We start from the raw sequence: 7,226 nt of genomic DNA, 5'->3' as shown, positions 1-7,226 counted from the left end.
TAGTAGCCTAGGGTGTACAGAGATGAGTAAATGACATAAAAATCCACTTCCGGGACCACTTGGTGTGTGCTTGGGCTGAGCAATGAAGCATTTTCGTGTAGAGACTCTTCTTGGAGTTAAACGCCAGCTTTTATGCCAGTTTGGGCGTTTAACTCCCATTTTGGTGCCAGTTCCGGCGTTTAACGCTGGGAATTCTGAGGGTGACTTTGAACGCCGGTTTGGGCCATCAAATCTTGGGCAAAGTATGGACTATCATATATTTCTGGAAAGCCCAGGATGTCTACTTTCCAACGCCGTTGAGAGCGCGCCAATTGGGCGTCTGTAGCTCCAGAAAATCCACTTTGAGTGCAGGGAGGTCAGAATCCAACAGCATCTGCAGTCCTTTTCAGTCTCTGAATCAGATTTTTGCTCAGGTCCCTCAATTTCAGCCAGAAAATACCTGAAATCACAGAAAAACACACAAACTCATAGTAAAGTCCAGAAAAGTGAATTTTAACTAAAAACTAATAAAAATATACTAAAAACTAACTAAATCCTACTAGAAACATACTAAAAACAATGCCAAAAAGCGTATAAATTATCCGCTCATCACAACACCAAACTTAAATTGTTGCTTGTCCTCAAGCAACTGAAAATCAAATAAGATAAAAAGAAGAGAATATACTATAGACTCCAAATTATTAATGAAACTTAGCTCCAAATTAGATGAGCGGGACTAGTAGCTTTTTGCCTCCGAACAGTTTTGGCATCTCACTTTATCCTTTGAAATTCAGAATGATTGGCTTCTTTAGGAACTTAGAATCCAGATAGTGTTATTGATTCTCTTAGTTAAGTATGATGATTCTTGAACACAGCTACTTATTGAGTCTTGGCCGTGGCCCAAAGCACTCTGTCTTCCAGTATTACCACCGGATACATACATGCCACAGACATATAATTGGGTGAACCTTTTCAGATTGTGACTCAGCTTTGCTAAAGTCCCCAATTAGAGGTGTCCAGGGTTCTTAAGCACACTCTTTTTGCCTTGGATCACAACTTTATTTCTTTCTTTTTCTTTTTTTTTTCTTTTTTTTTCGTTTTTCTCCTTCTTCTTTTTCTTTTTTTTTCTCTTTTTTTTTTGTATTCACTGCTTTTTCTTGCTTCAAGAATCATTTTTATGATTTTTCAGATCCTCAGTAACATGTCTCCTTTTTCATCATTCTTTCAAGAGCCAACAACTTTAACATTCATGAACAACCAATTCAAAAGACATATGCACTGTTCAAGCATACATTCAGAAAACAAAAAGTATTGCCACCACATCAAACTAATTAAGCTAGTTTTAAAGATGAATTCGAAATCCTGTACTTCTTGTTCTTTTGTGATTAAAAACAGTTTTCATTTAAGAAAGGTGATGGATTCATAGGACATTCATAACTTTAAGGCATAGACACTAAGACACTAATGATCATAAGACACAAACATGGACAAACATAAGCAAAAAAAAATTCGAAAAATAGAAGAATAAAGAACAAGGAGATTAAAGAACGGGTCCACCTTAGTGATGGCGGCTTGTTCTTCCTCTTGAAGGTCTTATGGAGTGCTTGAGCTCCTCAATGTCTCTTCCTTGTCTTTGTTGCTCCTCTCTCATGATTCTTTGATCTTCTCTAATTTCATGGAGGAGGATGGAATGTTCTTGGTGCTCCACCCTTAGTTGTCCCATGTTGGAACTCAATTCTCCTAGGGAGGTGTTGATTTACTCCCAATAGTTTTGTGGAGGAAAGTGCATCCCTTGAGGTATCTCAGGGATTTCATGATGAGTGGGATCTCTTGTTTGCTCTATCCTTTTCTTAGTGATGGGCTTGAGGTCATGCCTTCTCAGTTGAACCGGCTTCCTTCTTGAATCTCTCTTTCATTGAACGCCCTCTTCATAAATGTCTATGAGGACTTGGTCCAACCTTTGATCAAAGTTGAACCTTCTTCATGGCCACAACTTCATAGAAGTGGTCTTGATGCACCCTTGAGATGAATCTTTCCATCTCCCATGACTCGGAGGTGGAAGCTTTTGCCTTCCCTTTCCTCTTTCTAGAGGTTTCTCCGGCCTTGGATACCATAAATGGTTATGAAAAAACGAAAAAGCAACACTTTTACCACACCAAACTTAAAAGGTTTGCTCGTCCTCGAGCAAAAGAAGAAAGAAGAGAGTAGAAGAAGAAGAAATGAGGAAGAAGGGAATGGCTTTTGTGTTCGGCCAAAGAGGGGGAGAAGTGGTGTTTAGGTTGTGTGAAAATGAAGGGGTGAAGAAGGATTTATATAGGAGAGGGGGAAGGGTAAGGTTCGGTCAAGTGAGGGTGGGTTTGGGTGGGAAAGTGGTTTGAATTTGAATGGTGAGGTAGGTGGGGTTTTATGAAGGATGGATGTGAGTGGTGAAGAGAAAGATGGGATTTGATAGGTGAAGGGTTTTTGGGGAAGAGGTGTTGAGGTGATTGGTGAATTGGTGAAGAAGAGAGAGTGTGGTGGGGTTGGTGGGGATCCTGTGGGGTCCACAGATCCTGTGGTGTCAGGGAAAAGTCATCCCTGCACCAAATGGCAAGCAAAATCACGTTTTGAGCCAATTCTGGCGTTAAACGCCGGGCTGGTGCCCATTTCTGGCGTTTAACGCCAGGTTCTTGCCCTTTCCTTGCGTTTAACGCCAGTCTGGTGCCCCTTTCTGGCGTTAAACGCCCAGAATGGTGCCAGACTGGGCGTTAAACACCCACCTGCTAGCCTTACTGGCGTTTAAACGCCAGTAGGTTCTTCCTCCAGGGTGTGCTATTTTTCTTCCTGTTTTTCATTCTGTTTTTGCTTTTTCAATTGATTTTGTGACTTCTCATGATCATCAACCTACAAAATAAAATAAAATAACAAAGGAAAATATATAAAATATAACATTGGGTTGCCTCCCAACAAGCGCTTCTTTAATGTCAGTAGCTTGACAGATGGCTCTCATGGAGCCTCACAGATACTCAGAGCAATGTGGGAATCTCCCAACACCAAACTTAGAGTTTGAATGTGGGGGTTCAACACCAAACTTAGAGTTTGGTTGTGGCCTCCCAACACCAAACTTTGAGTTTGACTGTGGGGGCTCTGTTTGACTCTGATTTGAGAGAAGCTCTTCATGCTTCCTCTCCATGGTGACAGAGGGATATCCTTGAGCCTTAAACACAAAGGATTCTTCATCCACTTGAATGATCAGTTCGCCTCTATCAACATCAATCATAGCCTTTGCTGTGGCTAGGAAGGGTCTGCCAAGGATGATGGTTTCATCCATGCACTTCCCAGTCTCTAGGACTATGAATCAGCAGGGATGTAATGGTTTTCAATCTTCACCAAAACATCCTCTACAAGTCCATGAGCTTGTTTCTTGAGTTGTCTGCCATCTCTAATGAGATTCTTGCAGCTTGCACCTCAAAGATCCCTAGCTTCTCCATTACAGAGAGAGGCATGAGGTTTACACTTGACCCTAAGTCACACAGAGCCTTCTTGAAGGTCATGGTGCCTATGGTACAAGGTATTGAAAACTTCCCAGGATCTTGTCTCTTTGAGGTAATTTCTGCCTAGACAAGTCATCCAGTTCTTTGGTGAGCAAAGGGAGTTCATTCTCCCAAGTCTCATTTCCAAATAACTTGTCATTTAGCTTCATGATTGCTCCAAGGTATTTAGCAACTTTCTCTTCAGTGACATACTCATCCTCTTCAGAGGAAGAATACTCATCAGAGCTCATGAAAGGCAGAAGTAAGTCCAATGGAATCTCTATGGTCTCATTTTGAGCCTCAGATTCCCATGGTTCCTCATTGGGGAACTCAATGGAGGTAGTGCACCCACTGAGGTCTTCCTCAGTGGCGTCACTTCCTCTCCTTCCTCTCCAAATTCGGCCATGTTGATGGCCTTGCACTCTCCTTTTGGATTTTCTTCTGTATTGCTTGGGAAAGTACTAGGAGGGAGTTCAGTAATTTTCTTGCTCAGCTGTCCCACTTGTGCCTCCAAATTCCTAATGGAGGACCTTGTTTCATTCATGAAACTTTGAGTGGTTTTGATTAGATCAGAGACCATAGTTGCTAAGTCAGAGGGGTTCTGCTTAGAATTCTCTGTCTGTTGCTGAGAAGATGATGGAAAAGGCTTGCCATTGCTAAACCTATTTCTTCCACCATTATTGTTGTTAAAACCTTGTTGAGGTCTTTCTTGATTCTTCCATGAGAAATTTGGGTGATTTCTCCATGAAGAATCATAGGTGTTTCCATAGGGTTCTCCTAGGTAATTCACCTCTTCCATTGAAGGGTTCTCAAGATCATAGGCTTCTTCTTCAGATGAAGCATCCTTAGTACTTCTTGGTGCATTTTGCATTCCAGACATACTTTGAGAAATCAAATTGACTTGTTGAGTCAATATCTTGTTCTGAGCCAGAATGGCATTCAGAGCATCAATCTCAAGAACTCCTTTCTTCTGATTAGTCCCATTGTTCACAGGATTCCTTTCAGAAGTGTACATGAATTGGTTATTTGCAACCATTTCAATTAGCTCTTGAGCTTCTGTAGGCGTCTTCTTCAAATGAAGAGATCCTCCAGCAGAGCTATCCAAAGACATCTTGGAAAGTTCAGAGAGACCATCATAGAAAATACCTATGATGCTCCATTCAGAAAGCATGTCAGAAGGACATTTTCTGATCAATTGTTTGTATCTTTCCCAAGCTTCATAGAGGGATTCTCCATCCTTTTGTATGAAGGTTTGGACTTCCACTCTAAGCTTACTCAATTTTTGAGGTGGAAAGAACTTTGCCAAGAAGGCATTGACTAGCTTTTCCCATGAGTCCAGGCTTTCTTTAGGTTGTGAATCCAACCATGTCCTAGCTCTGTCTCTTACAGCAAAAGGAAATAGCATAAGTCTGTAAACCTCAGGGTCAACCCCATTAGTCTTGACAGTGTCACAGATTTGCAAGAATTCAGCTAAAAACTGATGGGGATCTTCCAATGGAAGTCCATGAAACTTGCAATTCTGTTGCATTAGAGAAACTAATTGAGGCTTAAGCTCAAAGTTGTTTGCTCCAATGGCAGGGATAGAGATGCTTCTCCCATAGAAGTCGGGAGTAACTGCAGTAAAGTCACCCAGCACCTTCCTTGCATTGTTTGCATTGTTGTTGTTTTCGGCTGCCATGTGTTCTTCTTTTTTGAAGATCTCTGTTAGGTCCTCTGTAGAGAATTGTGCCTTAGCTTCTCTTAGCTTTCGCTTCAAGGTCCTTTTAGGTTCAGGGTCAGCTTCAACAAGAATGCCTTTGTCTTTGTTCCTGCTCATATGAAAGAGAAGAGAACAAGAAAATGTGGAATCCTCTATGTCACAGTATAGAGATTTCTTGAGGTGTCAGAGGAACAGAATAATAGAAGAAAGAGGTAGAAGAATTCGAACTTAATCAGAGAGAGTTCGAATTGTGCATTGAGAAAGAGTGGTACTCCATAAATAAAAGGATGTGGGAAGAGGGGAAGAGAATTTTCGAAAATTAATTAAAAAGTTTTTAAAAATATTTTGAAAAATTGATTGATAATTTTCGAAAACTCAAAGTGGAAAAGGAATCAAGTGATTTTTGAAAAAGATTTTGAAATTAGAAGTCAAAAAGATTTGATTGAAAACTATTTTGAAAAAGATGATGTTAAGAAGATATGATTGGTTTTTTAAAAAAAACATGTGATTGAGAAGATATGATTTGAAAACAATTTTTTTAAAAAGATTTGATTTTAAAAATTAATAACTTGGCTATCAAGAAAAGATATGATTCAAACATTAAACCTTTCTCAACAGAAAAGGCAACATACTTGAAATGTTGAATCAAATCATTAATTGATAGCAAGTATCTTTGAAAAAGGAAAGAAATTGATTTTGAAAACATTTGATTGAAAAGATATGATTTGAAAAAGATTTGATTTTGAAAAACTTTGAAAACTTGAAAAAAAATTGATTTGAAAACAAAATCCTCCCCCTTGTGCCATCCTGGCGTTAAACGCCCAGAATGGTGCACATTCTGGCGTTTAACGCCCAACCAGGCACCCTGGCTGGCGTTTAAACGCCAGTCTGTCCTTCTTCACTGGGCGTTTCGAACGCCCAGCTTTTTCTGTGTAATTCCTCTGCTGCATGTTCTGAATCTTCAGTTCCCTGTACTATTGACTTGAAAATAGAACCAAGATCAAATAAACAATGCATTGCAAGACACCAAACTTAAAATTAGACACCAGACTCAAACAAGAAACATAAAATCTTTTTGGTTTTTATGATTTTGAAATTTTTTTTGTGTTTTTTTTGAAAATTATATGGAAATAGAAAATAAAAGTTTCAGAATTCTTAATTTGGATTCCAGGAATCATTGTAATGCTAGTCTAAGACTCCGGTCCAGGAATTAGACATGGCTTCACAGCCAGCCAAGCTTTCAAAGAAAGCTTCGGTCCAAAACACTAGACATGGCCAATGGCCAGCCAAGCCTTAGCAGATCATTGCTCCAATAGCAAGATTGATAGAGATCAACAAGCTCTTGTGATGATCAGTTGAAACCTCGGTCCAATAAGATTAGACATGGCTTCTCAGCTAGCCAGATTTTAACAGATCATCTTGAAACACTAGAATTCATTCTTAAGAACTCTAAAAAAATACCTAATCTAAGCAACAAGATGAACCGTCAGTTGTCCATACACAAAACAATCCCCGGCAACGGCGCCAAAAACTTGGTGTGCGAAATTGTGATCACTACTTTTCACAACTCAAATAATCCCTAGTAATGGCCCCAAAAACTTGGTGCTCAATACCATGGCATAAACACAACTTTGCACAACTAACCAGCAAGTGCACTGGGTCGTCCAAGTAATAAACCTTACGCGAGTAAGGGTCGATCCCACGGAGATTGTTGGTATGAAGCAAGCTATGGTCACCTTGTAAATCTTAGTCAGGCAGACTCAAATGGGTATAGTGGTATACGAATAAAGCATAAAGATAAGGATAGAGATACTTATGTAATTCATTGGTAGGAACTTCAGATAAGCGTATGAAGATGCCTTCCCTTCCGTCTCTCTGCTTTCCTACTGTCTTCATCCAATCCTTCTTACTCCTTTCCATGGCAAGCTTATGCAAGGGTTTCACCGTTGTCAGTGGCTACCTCCCATCCTCTCAGTGGAAATGTTCAACGCACCCTGTCACGGCACGGCTATCCATCTGTCGATTCTCGATCAGGT

The 7,226-nt window shown here is 40.1% G+C and overlaps 1 non-coding gene across 1 annotated transcript; it reads left to right on the top strand.

Moving 5' to 3' along the window:
- The first annotated feature begins 4,656 nt into the window (after window positions 1–4,656).
- On the top strand, window positions 4,657–4,764 carry LOC130937403 (small nucleolar RNA R71). Its single transcript, XR_009068625.1, has one exon. It is a non-coding gene; the product is annotated as a small nucleolar RNA R71 (small nucleolar RNA).
- The last annotated feature ends 2,462 nt before the right edge of the window (window positions 4,765–7,226 follow it).

The sequence above is a fragment of the Arachis stenosperma genome, chromosome 6, assembly GCF_014773155.1.
Source record: "Arachis stenosperma cultivar V10309 chromosome 6, arast.V10309.gnm1.PFL2, whole genome shotgun sequence".
NCBI lineage: Eukaryota > Viridiplantae > Streptophyta > Magnoliopsida > Fabales > Fabaceae > Arachis > Arachis stenosperma.
The sequence above is the reverse complement of the archived record's forward strand: the minus strand, read 5'-3'. Positions and strand labels throughout refer to the sequence as shown.